Raw genomic sequence first — 21,418 nt, forward strand, 5'->3', positions numbered from 1 at the left:
TTTAATCTAGCTTTTGCTGTTCTATATTTCGAAGCAATTACCCGATCAAAATCACGTTTGAAAACGTTGTGTTTCGTTCATACTAGTGCGATCATTGATTCCCTTCGATATCAAAGCAATCACCACATTCATATTTACACAAGTCAGTGGGCATACGAGCGATCGCCGACATTCCGAAAAACTTTGGGCTTCATAAAAACGCGCCGCGACCACCGCGTTTTGGACAGCTGATAATGCATTATTCATGACGCTTAAGCATTACAATGCCGCAGTTTCCACTCGTACCTCATTAACTTGCCTTCGCATGAGTGATTTTGATGCAGCCAAACCGCAGTTTGTACGATCCTTAGCAAGTCGGCCAAACCGGGGCGACCGCAACGGTCAAACCGTGGCAACCTTTTTGCAAAGCCGCTTAATGCAATTCAATAGAAAACCCTGTCCGAAATGGTATGGTCTACACTTATACATGTAAAACAATGCAGAAAACTACATAAAGTAAAGTTCATAAAATTGGCTCCAGAGCAAATGGCCAGCCACTGGACAACTCAGTCTTCAATGTCCAACCATGTTGGCACTCAAGTGGCATAACACTTTATGCAGCCAATTAAACCACATGCACTGACAACAGACATGTAAGGGTGCAGTGTCCCAATTCAAGGAAAATTCTCCGCCAGGCCGAGGCTCACAAAAAATACCCCCAGAGATTGTTTCGAAAAGAGGGGTCTGTTTGGGCCAGGAAATGGTGGAATTGTGTCAGTAAGGCCAAGGATCATCTCTGTAGATTCAGGGGCACCCATCTGGGGGCAAAGCAGACAAAAATGGGATTGAAAATTAGTCAGAAGAGCCCCAGGAAGGTGAGGGATGTCATTTGAAAAATGGGCGCTGGGAGGGCTTGGCAACATTCACTTTTTGGGGGGTGAGTTTGTTTTGGGCGAATAATTAAAAAATTCATTAGTTAACCTACTAAAAATTGAAAATCAAAGGAAATCTGAAGGACCAAACAACACATTGATTTTTGTTTGAGAAGCCTCAGGGACTTCAGTTGCCTGCCATGGGGCTCCAAACTTGGTTGATTTTACACTATTTTCAATGGAGCTTGAATTGGTTCAGTGCACCCGGAAGAAACCACAACTCTGACCTCTGGCTGCTTTCTTACATGTCATAGACCTAAGGGTCTTCAACTGTAACCACTTGAATCAGCTTTTCGTCTCTTGCCAATATGTCCCACAGACTTTTTCTGTCAGGAACAGAGGTGTCAGACAACAGTTAGATGATAAAGCACTACTAATGGGAGGATTATGAGCCCTGTTAAATTAAAAAAACCTCTTTCACATTCCTGGAATAATTGAGCAAATGAATAAGGTCAGGAAAAATATGACACTATGAGAGCAAATCCCATCAGTGCACACTGAACTGTTTTAAGAAAATTATTAAAGATCTTAAGGTGCCATCAGATGATGACAATACAGTAAACTCAGACACTCAGTTTCTCAGGCTCAAAATTAACATCATAAGTCGAATGTGTCCCACAGGAAAAGCTCTATAGTAGACATTTCAGATGATTTCCAAATTATTTCATTACACAATCAATTTATAGCAGATATGAAAGAGCATATCTTCAGGAGTTGAACAGTGAAAAAATAATTCAAAACGGCCAAGCGGTTCTTAAGATACATCCATTTGAATATTGCAAAAAAACTGTCTAATATTGACTCCCAGGTCAAAGGTCATCCTTTGTTTTTCTTTATAAAGTGAATGGCACCAGGAAAAGCTCACTTAAACAAGGTTTTTCTTCTGTTACAATGGAAGGACACATTTTACTTCTGCACATCACTACTACAAATTTCCACATTTAAATACAAATGTATACCTGATTAGCATATTTAACTTCGATTTAGACTTCGATTAAATTTCTGATGTGGTGGTTACACGTATGTTGGTAAACATTACTGTTTGCCTTATCTTAAAGAAAGCCATTTTCTAATTAATTAATCAATATATGCAATGAGTAAAATTGATCAATTTGCATAAATAATTATTCATGTTTTTTAACAGTACAGCACCAATTATTGGGATTTTTGAGGATCAATGCCACATGTACATGTACGGTATACTCCTAATGTATTTGACATACCCTGCACTTCTCAGAAACTACAGATGAAAGTTCAATTAAGTGAAAATGATTTGCATATTAATTACCTTTAATTGGAAAAAAAATTGGCAAAAGACAACCTTAAGGAATTCCGCAAATATTTGCAGTAAGAAAAGAGAGTTGTGGATTTTTACATTCCTTTGGGTGCAATGCCAACTGTCACTTTCATATCACAGAACTTTGACATCTATCACATCTGTGATTTTAGCTTTAGTATACTAACAAATTCAATGACAGTTCTGTTTGGATGTAGCTGTACGGTTCAAGGACGAGTCCATTCTTGATGTGGGTTGGCACTGGAAAGCTTGGTCCATCCTGAGCGAAGTGCCTCCGGTAGATACCAGCTTCCTTGGCATATGGTCCAATGACTAAAAAGTACACAGAAAATAATAAGATCAAATATATAGAAAGATGCTAACAAAGGTTACATTCATATTAAATCACAATGTTTACCAATTTAGAGAACATGTTGTAAATATCAAGTATAGATTTATTATTTTAAAATGCAAGTTGAAAGTAAAGCCAAGCAATTCAAGATTCCTAGTACACACCGTCACTGCAGGAGGTTCCTTCAAGTTAATAGTTGCCAGCCTGATATGGTGTTAGGGTTTCCAGAACATTGGAGACCTGGCCGAGTTGATGGACTGGTTGTTCTTCTGGTCATCTTGTGACACTAGTGTCTGCCATTAAACAAAAGTATAGATTATTTGTATGATTTATCATTAAAGGAAAAGAACAGGCAACAATTTAAAGGTTATTCTATATTACAATGATACTGATCACTATTGTTCTAGGCATGTTTCAAAAGTAGTCCTAAAAGTAGGAAAGTGTCCATAAATAACATGCAGTAAGATACTTAGAAAGTTGCATTCTGCTAAAATTTTGTTCAGAATTGCAAAATGATTGGGTAACTTTAGCAAACATTATTTTGGAGTGACAAGTATTTTTTTTATGATCAACCTTAAAATGGCATAGATAGACCGGACAGTCCAAACAAAATCTCTGAGTTTACAAATTGGCTTTGCTTCATTTGATTGTATTTTTTTCCTCATACTTTGATAAACAAACCCCATTGAACAATGTCAAAGACATGTTAACGCGGTGTTCACTTCATGCCGTGAACACCTGAACAATTTATCGAGAAATAGAAACCACCACATGAGATGATTTTACGGAGCACATATTCGTACAATGATGTCATTTTTTAACTAACAAAACCCACTACCAAAAGATTGGGAAACTTTTTACTCTTTAAGAATGGTATTAATGATTAATTTTGATGAGTTTATGATAAAAGGGCTCGAAATATACGCCGGTGATGATTCACGTTTAAGAATTTCTTGAACTAGTCGGGCACCCAGACTCCCATTATTATATGTGGGGGCGCCGTCGAGTGGTACGCAGTCTAGATTTAACGTGAACGATTTCTCTGTGCAAACTGCTCAAACGTGGCCCGGTACAAGTACATTTCCGGACGCTGTTACTTGGCCAATATTCTTAAAAACTCGTGATCATCAACTAATATAAATATATTTTATACTCACGATGTCACAAAACATAAGATCGTAAACTTCCAGGAGAAACACGGCGTTGAAATGTTGGTTGTGATGTAGCTTCTCAACCACTGGGCTGATTTCGATGTGACAAAAACACAATGAACATGCATCCTTCCTCTTTCGGAAAAGACCGGGGGGTTTGGGTAGCATTCAAAACACGTTCCGGATTAGCGACGAAAACCTGAATAACGATCCGATCGAAACCGAACCACGTGCAACCACGCGTGCCGTGCGAGCTTGCACGATCGACGCTGTGACCACTGTGCCGCCAATGGTCACCCCGGGCGTGCTTCCGTGAGGTATTTATTCACTTTTCTCATGAACTATTTGGTTTTTTGTTCTAATTTTTCGGGGATCAATAGTTGAGATATTGATTTCTGCCATCCTAAAATTTGAAGGTAAATGGATGTAGGGAAAGTTAAATATGGGTGTTAAAACTGTGTCATGTTTTTGTTTTTGCATGGGTTTCATGTTACTTTCTGTGTGTGTGTGTGTGCCCGTGCACACGTGCGGGCATCCGGTCAACGGGTTTGGTGACGTCACTGAATTGCCTAAGGGTAATTTATAAGCTGTTCACCGATGCCCTACATGTACTTGTATCTCAACAATCATGGATGAACCTACACCCCTGCTTTACAAATTAATACTTAAAACATCCTGACCTGGGTAGTTCTGGCAAAATGAGGACTGCAAAGAATGTAATCTTTGGTAAACACAGGGTGTTGCCATGAAACGTCTCAATTTACAGGGCACTGATATTTGGTACTTTCAAAATTCTCCCCCCCCCCACCTAGAGTGAGAAGAGCCTATTACTGCATACCTACCAGATTACCAATACATATGCATTATTTCCTAGTCCATTACTTCCATTTGCTAAATTCTCGATCACCAGCAGTGCGCCCTCACCCACTTGACTCTCGCGAAAGTGGCTGCCATGTTCTTCCTCTTTTTTGATGCACAAAGTGTGCCGAGGCAGCGAGGGGAGGAGGGAAGGAAATTGGTAATCTGGTAGGCATGCAGTAGTAAGACTCGCCCCACTCCAGGTGGGGAGAGTCTACTGCCTGCAACCTACACAGATTACCAATACATATGCAAAGTAGCACAGAACCAGGGGACGGCGGGGAGGCAAGAGCGCACTGACAACCCTGAACCCAAGGAGGAGTCATGTATAGCCTGCAATGAACAAAAAAGACAAATTAGTAAAGGACTGCAAGAGGTAAGCACAAAGAACAACTCACCATGTAAATATCTTTAATATAAGGTAAACATTGAGGGGGATTTCCAACAAGCGGCTTTACAAATGTCTGAAATCAGGACGCCTTTGAAATAAGCCCATGAGGAGACAGCCCGAACATCATGGGCACATATGTGGCATCGGCACTTATCATCACGAGTAGTGGGCCAGTCTGAATTAGCAAACTTAATAGCCAAAACCACCCACTTGGCAATACTGTCTCTGGAGGCTGCACAGTGAGGCTTAGTAGATGTGATGAGTAATTGAGTTACTTGCCCTCAGATATCCTTAGTCTGGTGGAGGAACTACTGGAGTGTCCAGACAGGACACCAGAGTGAGAGTATCGGCCAGATCATTCTGTAACCCGGGAATGTGCTCGGCAAGTACGGGGACAGAATGACGAATGGACCACTGACATCCCAGGCCAGTGAGCAAAGGGTAGGCGAGCAAGTTCTCCCTTGACGATTGGTGTAGGCGACAGTCATAGCGTTGTCTGACTGAACTAGAACTGTCTTGACTGTCAGGAGCGGCAGGAAGTGACGAAGAGCATTGAAGATTGCCTGCAGCTCGAGAACGTTTATGTGGGAGTCCTGCATGGCTGGTTCCCATTGGCCGGAGATCTGACACGACGGCAGACTGGCTCCCCACATGTAGATTGAAGCATCTGTAGTCAGCACCACATTGTGACCTGGAGGGGCAAAGGGAAGGCCGGCGGTAAGATTGGCCTTCGAAGACCACCACGTCAGGTGGTAACTTAGAAAGACTGGAACTTGGACAAGGAGGTCCAATGAATCTGTGTGTGTTCTGAAGTGAGACAGGAGCTGGAGTTAGAAAGGTCTCATGTGGAGTCGCCACCAAGGAACAACGTCAATGAGACTTGCCATGAGACCCAGAAATTGAAGTCAAGCCCAAGCATTTATTTGTCGACCAACTTGAAATAGGGCAACACACGTTATCAGATTGTCCACATGGGCATCTGTAGGAAAAACCACGCTGCGGCAGAGATTGAGAACAGCCCCGAGAAATGTGGGTGTCTGTGATGGAGTTGTCCTTGACTTGTTGTGGTTGATTACAAACCCGACACGAGTTGTAAGAGCGTAAACTGTTGCGGTAGCTGAAATAGCCTCGACTCTTGATCAACCTAGGATTAACCAGTCGTTCAGGTACTGAAAGATGAGGACGTCAGAGCGAAGAAGATTAGACCCCACCACTTGGACCACTCTGGTGAACACTCTCGATGCGGTGAAAAGACCGAATGGGAGAGCACAAAACTTGTACGTTTGATTTTGATACAAGAAGCGCACAAATCGGCGATCGTCGGGATGAATGGGTACATGAAGATAAGCATCTTTGAGATCTATGGAGGATGCCCAAGCCAGCATGGAAATTGAGTGAAGGAACTGTGCGCAGTATCTCCATCTGGAACTGGTTGGGATGAATTGATTGAGGAGCCTTTGTTTGAGAATTGGTCTCCATTTCCCTACATCCTTCTTCGGAGTTAGGAAAGGTGGACCAGAAACCCATGCAAGCATAGAGCGTTTGGACTGATTTATGGGGATTTGAGTTGGCTGTAATACTTGTCAACTCGAGGCGATAACCGTGAAGAAGAGTATCGTGAACCCATCCATCCGACGTTATTTGCGCCAGAACCTTGCAAAAGTTAAAAAATGGCCGCCAACAGGTTCGAGATTGACGATCGAAGAAGGAGCACAGCAGTCACCCGCAGTCTTTTGGGGGTCGGGGGACAACACCATGCTGGGCACTGGAGGAGGCCGGAGTCGAGAAGCATGTCTGTTACCACGCAGGTTGCAAAGGTCGATGAGCACGCTTAGGAGGCCCTGTAGGAAGATGCATTAGAGGAGCGTTGCGGAGGTCTTGGAGGAGCGGAACAAGAAACACATGGGCGAGAGTTGGACAGCTGACAAAAGCAGATCTTCTGAGCATTAATCAATCTGCTTGACCTCACTTTTGAAAAGAGAACTAAACTGGCCTGCAAACAGAAGGAGACTCTCGAGGGCAGAATTAACTGACTTGTGGGGAATATTCATAGCCAGAATAGCCGAATCCCGACGGGAGGCCGCAGCACGAAGAGACACTCTGGCAAACTGCTCGTTGAGGCAGTGAAAAGCCATGGTTACAAACTCGGAAGAAATATCAGAGCCCTCCTTGCAAGCCTGGGACAAGAACTCGGTGAGGAAGAGAAAGGACATGCAGCGAATGCCTGAGCGAGCAGCCATGTCAACATCTTTCAATGCTTACTCCATTTGCTGGAGATTCCTATCTTGAAATATGTTAAGAGACTCGCCCTTGTTTGGAAAAATCTTATCTCTAGCCGTGTCCGAAAAATCTGGCACTGAGACATACTGATCAAAATCACGCAATAGGAAATTGAAAAAATGGCGCAGACGATAGCCTGAATTCTACTGCTTGGCCTTCGCCAGTCTGTCCTTAGTGTCTATGCAAGAACGGTCAATGGGAAACTCCGGAAAGAAGGGGGAAGAGGACTCGCCCAACAAATGACGCTTAACTGAAGGGCCCATGTCTGTAGGAAACGGGTCAGAAATAGCAGGAGGCTAAAACCCTGACGGTGAAGCAAGCCTAAATGCTTGAGGGAGGGGGGCCTGGCAGCCAGAGGAGTAGGTGACGCCTCAATAGAATCCAACACAGAGAAGCCATAATCAAGGGTAGGTGAAAGGGAAATTCCCTGAAAGGCCAGAAAACAAAACCTGCTCGGCCTCAGCCAATGTATGCCCACAAGTAACGGTCAACGTATGTTTATACCAACTGCTACACAGACTATGTGATGTGTAATGTGAAGTGGGCAGGGTAGCCACAAGGTAGCACTGTACTGTGGATAACTGAGCCGGCCCAGCAACAACACCTTAGGCAGTGGGTGGGATCAGACACGCCACGGCCTTTATTCCAGGGATGGACTGATTCGGCAGAGATGTGGAGTAAGCCCATAGGCCAGCGGTACAATTGCAGGGACAACCAACCAATGTCACGACCGCTTGCGGAACCCTGCAGTATGGCATGGCTGGACCGGACGGCAAGCCAAAGAGATTTGCCACCTGTTTGGCGGACTCACACCCCAGACAGCCAGTAGAGGGGTGTAGATGGGCCGGTAGGTTGCTGGGAGCAAGAAGACGGCCCACTGGGAGCGTTACTGGAACCTGACGGTAAGCCGAGACGTGGCAGCTTGAAAACTGATACGACTATGAGTCACCAAATAGCACTCCCGTGGGCAGACTTCGCCATGCCACAGAAGGAGAAAGAAGAAGAAAAACAAGAACAAACAAACCCAGAATAAAGAGACAACCATTCTCAAGATATTCTGTATTTTTTTTTTTTTTAAGAAATTGACAAAATGTACAAATTGCCACAATTGGGGTGAAGCTAATCAAGGTATATACAGATAAGAAATACAAGCAGAATAAATAGACAAAAGAATTCAATTTTATTCTAAACCAAGAAATACATACAAGAAACAAACAGCACCACCTACGCAATGTCTGGAAAGGTTAACAAAAAGTAGGTCAAACAAAAAACAGTCTGTCACCTTGCACAAGACTGAAAAGGAATGGCAAAAAATATATATAAACATAGGGAAAAAGGAACCGTCTTACCATTCACAAGACTGAGAATGGACGAACAAACAAGGAGATTGAGAAATGACACCGAAAACACAAGTGTGAAGGTAAAACTCACAAAATTTTGGAGCCGGACTTAAACACATCCGATAATAATGATGCTGAGAAAAAGAGGAAGAACATGGCAGCCACCTTCGCGGGAGTCGAGTGAGTGAGGGCACACTGCAGGTGATCAAGAATTTAGCAAATAGAAGTAATGGACTAGGAAATAATGTATTGGTAATCTGCATAGTTGCAGGCACTAGACTTCAAAAACTAGTAAAAATAATAATAAGGAACATTTATATTGCACAGATACTATGCAAATATACTCAACTGTGCATAACAATACCCATCACTAGCAGAGATGAAAATCAGGTGTTGGGAAAAGTTTCGTGAAAGAGATGAGTTTTTAGAACAATCTTGAATGTGTCGACGGATTTAACATTTCTTACATGAAAGGGCAGGTTGTTCCAAAGCCTAGGAGCAGTGCACGGTCTCCAAAGTTACCTTAGTTCTACGATAGGGATGACTAAGGATCAACCTGCAAAAACTCTGTTTTATTATCGTTTAGCATCAGTTCGTTACTAAGCATCCATGACCTAATGTGAACAATACATTGTTGTAGTGTCGACAGACCTAGGGTCTGTTGATCAATAGCCGGGTTGAAGGAAATGTAAAGTTGTGTGTTATCGGCATAACAGTGACAAGAGACTTGAGAATAGTGTCTGTTAATCATGTGTATCAGGTTACTTGAGTAAAGAGTAAAATGAAGAGGACCCAAACAGGAACCCTGCGGGACACCAGATGAAATACCAAATTTTCTGGAAATTACATCACCAATGACCATTTGTTGCTGTCTGCCACTAGGATAAGACTTAATCCAGCGCAGGACAGTTCCGCCAATACCAAAGTGGGTTTGCAGTGTATGCAAGAGTGTCAAAAGGGATGCTTAAATCTAAATGGAACGAGCAAATTCACCTTTTGCTGGTCCATAGCCATGAGGAGATCACTCTTGATTCTCAGCAGTGCATTTTTTGTGATATGAAAGCGTCTGTATGCAGACTGATTGGCAGGTAGCAACAGATTAGAATGAAGGTGTTGAGATATTTGTTCTGCAGCAGCGCATTTCAACAAGTTTAGAAATGTACTGCAGATTGCTGACGGCCTGAAATTAACAAGGTTTGGCTCAAGTCCTGGTTTCTTGAGCAGAGGACAAACTGCAGCCACTTTCCAGTTGGATGAAAACTCACTATTATCCAGAGACAAATTAATCATTTTTGTGAGAACGGGTATCAGGGTGTCTATGCACTCTAAAACAAGCTTTGCTGGAACAGGATCGAGAAGACATGATTTTTTGCTTGATTTTAACACAAGCTTTTTACATCACATTCAGACAATGGTTTGAATTCTGTGAGGTGTAGGCTCTCAGTATTGAACCCCCCTTGTGTAGCTGCATATGTGTCCTTGTCAATTGGAGTCAATTCAATAGTTGCATGAATATTGACAATTTTGTCTTGAAAAAAATTGCCAAGGTCATCAACAAAATTAGATTTGACCAAGTTCGAAGGCAAGTTGAAATGCTTTTTTGACATGTTCAAAAACTGTAACATGAAACAATTTCTTTTGATCATTGCATAGTGTAAGGCCTATGTGACGTGAGTGTCTTCTGGACCTCAAAGCCTTGGACACAAGAGCAGGCTGTAATCCTTTCTGGCATTAAGGGATAAAAAAACTTTTGTTCACCCATTCAGCAACACCTATGGTGAGGGTGATTATGCCTCTGTACATCTTTTGTGTAAAGTTACTGTACCTAGGAAATCATGTGGTAAGCCGAGAGTTAACTGTACTTCTGGATCACTGTCTTCATAGGTGTGTATTTATATGTATATCTATATACTCATGTATATCTCTCTCTCCTGGGGCCTAGTTATAATACTTAAGTCAAATTACCACTGTAGGTTGTTTGCTGCAGGGTCAAAGTCAATGTCAAGTCTAAATTTTGGTGTCATTCTTGGTTACTCATACTGTATTCTCAACTTATCTCCTTCTAGGTGATACTGCAGGAAAAAGTTGAAGTGGAACACTGATAGGGCATATGTAAAGTTGACTGTCTTCACTACAAACCCCATTAACCCCTTGACGATGGGAATTTCTTTCCGAAAGCCAACTCAAAGAATTCCGGCCTCGCTTGGCCACGAAAGCCACCTGCCAAACCACAAATTCTCGGTTTGTGGCCCTGTGTGCTATGCACGCTTTGAATTAATAATGAAGTCATCCTTCCCTTACACGTGCACTGTATGCATACACGTTGGCCACCATACCATGCTGCATGCAACGTGCTCGGACTGATTATTTTGATCACTTTATTCGCCTTTGTTATTTGTCTCTAGCTCTTTGATGTTGATTCTTACATTAAGATATCATCAAAAAATAAGGCAATAGGGGTCGAAGGCCATTACCGAAGAACGGAAAGCCAAGAAAAATTGGCGAGTGGCCGCTATGCTTAATGATGCCAAGGCTTGCGGCATGGAAATGAATGGTCTGTTGGGAGTTTTGTCAAACTAATTCACTGTGTTTGTTTCTGCTTCTGGAAGTGTGGAGAGCGACAAAGACTTTTCTGATAATGATGGTGAGTCCACGAACAGGATGAATCAGTAAACTAAAGAGATTAATCTGTAACGAGTCACAGCTTAGAAAGTTTCAGAATTTTTTAAAATTTCGACCCTGGTCTCAAACCGTAACACTAAACAGCATTACATTAGGCATGCTACCCTGGTACTTAGGCCTAGGCCTATTCATTCATGTAGCCCTACATCATACATGTGGGCCAGTGGGAAGAAGAGGAAGCCAGAGCAGAGGAAGCTGACACGAATGCAGAGCTTCAGCTATTGCCATAAGAGGGTGTGCGGGTACACTTTATTCTATCTGATGGATATTGGACCAGAAAAGATTACAAACCTGAAGTGGAGGTTTGATGCTTTTGGCCTTGTGCCAAGACGAAAGAGAGCAGGTGAGAAAGATCAAATGAAATATAAACGAGAATTTCTGAGTATTTTTAAATTCTACTCAATGCCTTGTTTGAATGTTATTCAGTGCCTACTGTTATCTGAATTTTAACGAAGCCGAATTCAAGAGATACTGGTCGAAAGATCAGACCTTCACAGATCTTTCACTGAGCAGAACTTAAATTATTTTTTTAACTGTACCAGTAATGGTGGGATTGCGAATGAAAATAGACTGTGAAGTGGAATTCATGGTGTCGTCCTCCCATGTATTCTTGTTAAGATATTTTATTTTCATTATTTTTTTTACAGATACTTTATTTTTGGGAAAATAGTTTTAAGAATCGCTTTGACTTATATCTGCAGGTGGAAGATGGGGAAAGAAGCTGCTTAAGGTGGAGCAGTTTCAAGGTGTAGTGCGCTTCATCCTGAACTTCGCAGCCCAGAATGCAATTCTTCTGCCTGGCCGTCTTCCTGGGGTGAAATCTCCAGATGTAAAGCTGCTTCCCTCATCAGTCACAAAGGCTGAAGTATGGCGGTTGTACAAAGGCTCCCTCCCAAAGGCTGAAGCAATGGCACTTTCGACATTTCGGAAGTTGTGGAAGGAGCTGCTTCTATATGTTGTTGTTTCACAGCCAGCAATGGACCTTTGTTGGACTTGTCAAAAGAACAACAATCTTATAACTAGCAAGGTATTTTATATTTACATTTTCATCATTCAATATTTTTATCATGTAACCTTTAATCATGAAGACTCTCTGGTTGGATAATACTACAATACATTATAACTTCAGATTCTCAGAGAATCAATTTAATTGAACACCCCAAAATTTACACCAAAGCTTTGCCTACAAGATGCAATATGCAATAAAAAGATGTAGAAATAAAGATGTGAAACATGCGAGCAGTACCTTTACTATAATCACAACATACAGTGTAGGTGCTTTCCCATCGATAAGAGGAACAATTTCCCATCGATAAGAGGAACAAAAATGTCCTTATATCAAGAGATCTCCATTTGATTATTGTTATCTCCTTTTCCTAAATTTAAGGTGAATGTTCCTGACGGTGAGAAGTCACTCTCTCTTCGCAGACAGATGGAGCATCTTCAGACAGTGAAAGAAGAGAAGGAAACCTATAGCTCATCCTGCCAAGCCTCAAAAACTGTCGCCGAGCAGCGCCACATCACCAAACTAGAGAAGAATAGACCCTTATCAAAGGAGATCACTTTCCATTATAGTTTTGACTTTGCTCAATAGGTTCATTACCTGAGTAATCCCCAGCAGCCCGGCCCGATCTATTTCAAGACTCCACGGAAATGCCACATCTTCCGATCTGCAGCCGAGGCATTGCCCTGTCAAGTAAACTACCTTACAGATGAGGCTGTTAGCTGTGGCAAAGGGGCCAATGTAGTGATCAGCTACATTTATCATTTCCTTGAGAACTATGGGATTGGAGAGCAGCATGTCCAACTAAATGCTGACAACTGCTGTGGGCAGAACAAAAACAACACTATGCTCCAGCACATATCATGGCGGGTATTGCACAAATTGCACAAAACATCGGAACTATCATTTCTGCCTGTGGGCCACACCAAGTTTGCCCCTGATTGGTGTTTCAGCTTGCGAAAGTACAGAAGAACCCATGTGTGGTCTCTCCAAGAAATTGTGGATGTTGTTCAGGCATCCACTGTACAAGGCATCAATGTCGCCCAGCTGGTTGGAAATGAATTAGGGGAAGTGTTTGTGCAAGTATATGATTGGGCTAGTCATCTATCTGCACACTACATGCGATTTCCTGGTGTAAAATCGTACCACTATGCTACCTCTATGAGCACATTAGGGAGTTCTGTAAAGAGGAAACAAGAGACTTGGTATGCCTGGCACCTGAGATTTAGGGGCCTCCCAGTCTCACAGGCCAAAACAAGTAAGGGTAAAGTCACACAGTTTCAGTTGAAATGAAGAATTACAATGATAATGTTTAAAGGCTAATCTAAAAGATTTGAAATGCAATGAGGTGTGCAAAAGTATAAAAGGACGCATAATGATCAGACACTTGCATTATGTGTACACACCCTGACTGTCTGTTTCCATGGATTTTCCTTTTACTTAATGATTGTATCAATTCACATTTGGCATGTTTACATGTAAGTGAAACCAGCTACTTTGATCACCACAGTGATCTTACTACTTTGGTGGCAACCCAAAACTACAGCAATGTTACCCTTTGTTCAATTTTGATTGTGTGGGTATGACATGTATCAAAATATCACGTACAGGTTATCTTTAAGGTAACATAGAAATGTAAGATCAGTTATTTTTTGTGCATTATATGCATTGTAAACTTCTGTGAATGTCCTGTTTAGTAGGAAAAATTGTGCATATGGTGCGGGAATCAGTTTCCAATGTAGATGTAGTTAGTACACATCCAGTTGTATGAGTGTCTCTCAACATGGTCACCTGCGTCATGTGGCCACATGTCATCAGTATAGCATTCTCAGGGCAGGATTGATACGAATCTTCAATTTGGACCCTTCAGGCAACTGATTTCTTTTCAAGAATAACATCAGCATTACAATTCGTATGTGTATCTTATCACCTGAATAACATGACATTTAAAACCAATTTTTGATATCACATCTGGAGTAAACAACAATCAAATGAAATGCTTGAAAAAAATATTGCAGTGTGATGTTTGTTCATCATATGTGTAGACTTTCAGCTTCTCAGTATATTTGGTTCATAGTGTTGTTAAGGAGTTTTTCGATATAGGATTACCGTCCACAGTAACAAAACTTTAAAGCCCTGTATCTCGAAATTGAATATTACTGGTATCAATACCAAATTTCATCATAACTCTGTCCAGCGTTACCAGATTTCCATAAAAATGGTATCAAATAAAAACTTATTCTTCAGAGATTTCGGCAATACCAAAACCTAAAATTTGAATTTTTACCCCAAGTGTCTGCTTTTGCCAGAGCTGGTCACATATATCATTACATTCAGAAAGGGGATTTGAATACAACTTGCCAAAATAACAAAACTTAGAAATGTGCAAGAAAATTATGTGCGAATTTTGCCCAAGATAAAAATAGGCAAATTTTACGGGTAACCTTTACTGGGTATTAGATGAAATGAAAACTTCAGAAACGCACTCTACGTACAAGTGGGGACTGGGCATTGATGCTGGGCATGCATGGACTACTGGGGAGCGAGCACACGGGCTACAGTGCGCGTCTTAGCGGGAGCTGCATGCTCCACTGTGGCCGAGCGTCATTGGGTAGTTAGTGTTGTCGCGTGGGTAAGGCAAGTGCTGGGTGCCTGGTATTATGTTGGACGGGATCCATATACCCCAGTGCAGTGTATGAACCAGCTAACTTGGCAGATAAGGCCTGGTGGCCAAGCCATTTGTCTGCGGTTGCCGTTAGCACAATTGGAAAATTAATCCTGGCCTGTAGGCAGGACGTGGTAAAAAAAATCCCGCTGTCGAGGGGTTAAGATATGTAACAGTTTATTTACTTTTACCAGTTAATCACTACACGTATTTAGACGTTAGCATGAAACATATCCTCAACTTTTTAAATCCTGGAAAATGACAAGGCCAGGGAATAATGGCCTAATAAAACTGAAAAGGGAGTGAGAATGAGAAACTGTTTACATTCAATCAATCCAAGTAAACAATAAAATACTAATCTACTGCACCAAGCATAAGTGCACCAGCTGTATACCAAGTTGTAGTCGAGTTCTTTTTCCGAGTACAGAGTACTGCTGAAGTACTTGAACTTCCAAGTATCTGAAAGTCAGAGTATTTTACCAGCTGAATACAAGAACTGATTTTCAAGTACGAGTACTTGTACCTCCGAGTACGAGTACTTGTACACGTATCTCTGAGTATGAATACCTCTTATTATGAGTACAAGTACAAACATTGCTGAAATGCCAAAAAAATCTTGTTCAAAAACAAAGGGTTACCAGCTAAACCTCTGTGTGATTGTCATGCTAATCCAAAAACATATAAATAACATTCAGAAACAATATACATTAATGGAGTTGTGATTGGTGATTTGTGCTTACATGTGGCCATGTACAATGTACATACAAGTACCAGTACAACTCCGACTCGTGATGTTTTAGGCACGCATAATGCGAACGGGTAAATGTGGATGGGTGATGTCTGCTTTCCAGATTTAATATTCCTATGTCCGTGTTTTGCTATATTCTAGATTCTATGTCAGATCCGGACCACCAGACTAGCTACAACTAAATTGAGTATTACTAGTCTTGGACCCAAGATGCCTTTCGCGTAGCTATGATCCGTTGTTGCATGCACTGTGCTCTGTACATGCACTTTACAAGGCAATACACAGTGACAGTGCCCCTTCTAGCTGCTACGTTTGGTGATGGTACCATGTTGCAGAATAAACAAGGTCTTGGAACCAAGACTAGGAATACACGGGCATTTTGTGTTCCTAAGTTGGCCAAGACGGTGAATGTATGGGCCTTGTGTTTGTCGGACTGTACCGAATATCGGTCTGTGAGGATCACTTTTCTTGTACCATAGTATTTCAATGGCCGTTATGGAATTTTAAGGATTTTTTCAATGAGTACTGTTAATCAAGTACGAGTACCTTGATTCTCGAGTACAATTTTATTCCCAGTATTTTGCTGCCCAAGTATAAGGACTGTTGTTTGAGTACAAGTACTTGGATAATTTGAGTGCAAGTAAGACAAGAGTACTCCGATCATGGTGCTCAAGTAGTACTCGAGTATGAATAATGAGTACTACAACACTGCTGTATACATAACATTCTTGCAAGCAAGTACATTTAGTACTGTTTATGTAAACGTACATAGTAGACACTCGTATAAGACAAGTGACTGTAGTCACAACTTGACTTGACTTACTCTGAATTCACACTTAATATAATCAAAGTCTTGTGGCGAAGCTTAAATGTCAGTTAAGCAGCAAAACCTCAGGCTACGGTGTAAATACTAATGTGCTTCACAGATTCCTGGATACATATCGGACTGGGCTATCCATAATTGGCACTATCAGGGTTCGACCTTAGCGCTGGTCCGCTAGACAAATTCTAGTAAAAACCGCGGCGGACCAGTCAAACCCGTCATCTGGGTAGTCCGACTGTCGAGTGAAGCAAAAACAATACCGACCGCATGAAATCGGACGACGTCGTTAGCTAGTCTACAGTAAAAAATAAAGCCCAAACGAAGTCTGGATCGGTTGTTCTGTGTACCCATTTAATCCAAATAAAAACATGTAGTATGATAAACAGTTCTGTGCAAGTCTTGCTGTATCGTAAGTCAGGGAGTTCTAGTTCTGTCGGATAATAAAGTTTTGTAACAAAATGTATTCTTATGTGTCTATTTACTATGCCACGGACCTTACTCTGGGATTTTACTGTAGTTTGTATACAAAACAATGCATACAGCTGGTACTTATCTCATTGGGAAAACGAAGAAGTAGCGTTAATTAACTGAAAACATTTAGTTGTCTTGCAAGTTCAGATCAAGTAGGTTCGTGAACAAGTCTGAAGTTATGTGGCGATTTTTCCCCTCTGTTTCTCATCCTGGGGCTGGGAAATCTACCAGCACCAAGCGTGATCGTGTAGATCGTGACCGGGAATACGATCGAATTAAACATCAAAGATCCTACCGCAAGGAATGGGAGTCAGAATTTAAGTGGCTTTCTTATGACGACAACCTTGGCCTCATGTTCTGCAAGTTATGCCGAGCTGCTAATGTCACGGGCGACCAAGGAAAGAAGCAAAATGTCTTCTACAAAGGGTCAGATAACTTTAAGATCGATTCGATCCGCGCTCACGCGACCAGCGACAACCATCGCCTCGCAGTAGATCGGGAGAAAGCCAGACAGTGTGCCCCCGGTACAAACCCAGCAGAAGTCATGCTGAAATCGATGAATATCGCTGCTCTGAATCATCTGAAACTTCTATTCTGGAACGCCCATGCCATCGCGTTGAATTGTCGGCCGTTCACTGACCATCGATGGATGGCCCGTCTTGACAGCGCGAAAGGCCTTGACGTCGGTTCTGCCTACCGCACTGACAAAGCTGCACATGCTTTTATACAGCATTGCCGAGGTGAGCTTCATGAATATGTACCTTGCTGTATTTGTGACGTCACGAAGTATAAATTTTGCCATTGGTGTGAATGCGTTTACCGCGCGTCATGAATATGCAATTACTGGTATTCAGTTCTGTGATTGGTGGTTGTGACATGTACTCAATCGACATGGTCATGGCGCATGGCATGTACGTGCATATTTCCATGTCCATTTACACCGCGTGTACGTATACGTTTACACGTGTATGATGTACATGTACATGTACATGTACAATGTGTGCATGTACAGTGCGTGTGTGCACTGGTAGCGCGCGGCAAGATGCACCATGTGCATGCTGTTATTTATGAAGTTGAAGTCAGCAACCTACAGACAAAAAATTACCTTAAAAATTAAGGGGGAAGGATGCGGACCAGTGAAAATGCTGGCGGACTAGTGAAAAGTCTACATTACTGGTCCGGATGGCCAGTGAAAAAAAAAGTTAAGGGAAAACCCTGACTATCAATAATTGGTGGACTCTGTTAGTCAACCCACAGACATGAAGGATCACTGATTGCCATCACAATCTGCATGAAGTAAACAAATCAACGGTGGTAAAATGTGCATGCTACATATGCAGTCCAGTTCACCCCATGCAAGTCTGTATATCAGCAACTTATCAAGTGTAGCATGGGTTGTGACTAAGCACTAACAACTAAAAGCTCTTTTCTCGCAGTTAACATGACATCCCTTTGAGCTATTAATGCTATGGGGAAAATTCCCACATGAATGACCATGAGAATACAGCTGTGTAGTTGACAATGACAACCCACACACCTGGACAGGGGGTTTCAACCATTTTCTTATATTTTTTGTTAATTTCTCTTCAGATTTCCAACAAGGCAATGCCTTTTTTGTTAACAGGAGCCCACACACTCCGTGCTACATCTCCATTCATCTGAATGACATGATCAATCACATCAAGTTGGAGGAAGAGGTGGAAAAGGGACGTCCACCACTTGTACTGATTGCAGATGGCAGCCCAGACTTCAATGTTAAAGACAACGGACTTGTGTTATGGCCAACTCTTCAAGCAGTCCACGCTGTAGGCCCTTACTGCCTACAGCCTCTACCCTGGAAACTCTGTGCTGAGCCCTATGGAGTAGCTGTGGGGACCCTGCATGAAGGCACTCACATCTACATCCTTCCTAGCAGTGTTCCTGGGGGAAAAGCCACCCACTCAGCAAACCAGCCTTGCTGCAGAAGCTCTTCAGGTGGTATGATAATTTTGCAAAATACACCAATCCAGTATGTCACGTAAGTGTCACACTGTACATCCAACCCACCTGTAGCTGATGAGATGGAACTTCTACAGGTCCTTCCCATGCCCAAGCCTTCCGATGATTTTTATAATTATAAAAGTACGTATGACCATACTTTCTGAGACTTCTTAATTTGTTGAACATTAATTAACAAGGTGAAATCTACATTCCCAGCAGGAGATGAACCAAAAAACCCCCAAAATTATCTGCACTATCACTGCCATATTCTTAAGTCTCCCTGTGGCCAGTGTTTCTTTAATAGGATAATGTGAGGCTCCCATTTCCCATCTTCATCACCATAAAGATCCATTGCACTACCGTCCTGTAGGCACCCAGCCTGACCATTTCTTGGTGCTACCATTACATCATTTTGGATGTAATTCTGCATTCTAAATGGGGCCGGTGCGAACGTGGGAATACGGTTTAATTAAGACCACTAGGCCTGTTCCTCCCTTGCAATTGTGTTGGAATGGGAAAAATCCATTTTATCTCTGCCCTACTTAGCATGTGAACATGTACATGTACATGTAGGTCTTTTGATGCATGACGCTGATGCAAAGGTGGAATGACACTGTGCAAAATGTAATAAATGGCGTGTGCACAGCAGCAGGTTTACCTAATTGCCAATCTATGGCACACACTTTGTTGTAGAGTCTACATATTTTATTACCACTAAATTCTTAATGTACGAAAAATTCAAAAGCAAACAGAACTGTATTTTCACTTGTCACAACCAATTCCAATGAAAATCATCCAATAAATTGAATTAAGAAATCAAATATATGTATGTATAAGCCCTCAATCATCTGCAATTAAAGGTGTTTTTACATGGCTAATTTCTGCATGAAGATTCAGTACAGTTTCAAAGCCTGTAATTCAGGCCAAAATGTTTAGGACATGTCACTGTGAGCATACCCTTCTTAGGTCACAAAACCCATGTAGTTTTCTCTAACTGGAGCACCGAATGCACAAAAAGAGCCAACACTGAGAGGCAGGTCCAATTTTGACAGTCATGGTTTTAAAGTTTAATTTTGCATATTTAAACTTTATTGACAGTTACCAGTGCCAGTTTTATTTCAAACAAAACAAGCCAACTTTATCACACTTCCATGCTCCATTAAAAAAGCCCACACAATACATAGATGCATGTATGCACACAGTGTGTCCACGGTGAATGAGAAAGACTGGTACTATATGTTAAAATTCAGTTCAGAAAGAACGAATATTAAGGTAAGGTCCTTTGGACTTTGTACTAATGCGATTTGACTATAACATAATGCTGGTAGTGATGTTAAATGGCTGCGGATCCTTCAACAATCTTGGTACTGCCTTGTCATGTGACATAAATGTAGGATACCAGACTAATACTGCAATGCAACAGGGTATAGATCACACACTGAGGTGCCTTTGCAAAAAGGTTGCTGCAGTTTGACCGATGCAGCCACCGCCGTTTGGCTGTTGTGCCAAGGACTGCTCAAAATCATGTCTCTTTTAAGATCAGAGAATAACCACTGGAATTGTTAAGTTCGCATGTATTAAAAACGTGGAATTAAAGAAAACAGACTTGGAATTTACCTCAATTACCATGATCGTTATTTCCTCCACTTGCAAAGTTTGAACTGGTCCCCAGTCTCGCATAATTCGGCAGGAGCCACATGCCCCATTTATGGTTTGTCCGTGACTAACAGTTATGCCAGCCCCAGCCCGCATATATTTTTTTTTCCAGCAAGTATCCGCTGTTCAGGTAGCCTTTAGTCAATGTCACACACACTCACAAGGACAGTGCAGGGCAACATTGATATCTTCCACTGGATCATTGGGTCAACACTCAACACATAATGATGACAGCCAATCGTCATGGAACAGTTGTGCATGCACCTGCTGGGCACTCAAAACAAAGCATGAAGTGGCGGCATTTGAATTTTTTGTAACTGCCCAAGTGCAATAGCACTTATACCTTACATAAGCTCTCAACCACTTCACCTTAAATCTTGTCCTTGTACTACAAAATTTAAATCACTGCTAAAAACCTATCTTATAACACAAGTTTTCAAGGACTAATTTGATTGTTTGTATTACTTTCCATGATTTGTTCGTCTTAAAGTTGGCTGAACTTTGAACACTCGATAGGGCGTTTTTGTGCACATTTACAAGTATTGTTACTATTATTAATAAATATCAATTAGCTCCACGAGATAATAAAGGCACTCACGGCTTTGCCACTCACACTGGTCTTGTTGGGTTTACCAGATGAGCATCCAGGGTGCCATGTGCACCTTGACTAAAGGCTACCTCCATGGTTCAGGATCAAAAAAGTGATATCATTGAAGACAAAAGAAATCAGCCAATGGAAATGTAACGTTCAATGAGGTCATGACCTATATAGAGAGTATGGGACTTTTTTTGCTAGGTGATTTGACACACATAATGCAGCCATCTCGCGCA

General features: G+C 41.8%; 1 protein-coding gene across 8 annotated transcripts in view; it reads right to left on the reverse strand.

Moving 5' to 3' along the window:
- The window catches only part of LOC110987750 (uncharacterized), a 523,067-nt gene that overhangs the window by 359,931 nt on the left and 141,718 nt on the right, over nt 1–21,418 (reverse strand). The gene's annotated exons all lie outside the window — the stretch shown is intronic.

This window comes from Acanthaster planci, linkage group LG06 (genome assembly GCF_054643075.1).
Source record: "Acanthaster planci isolate LZ-2023a linkage group LG06, COTS_SCS, whole genome shotgun sequence".
NCBI lineage: Eukaryota > Metazoa > Echinodermata > Asteroidea > Valvatida > Acanthasteridae > Acanthaster > Acanthaster planci.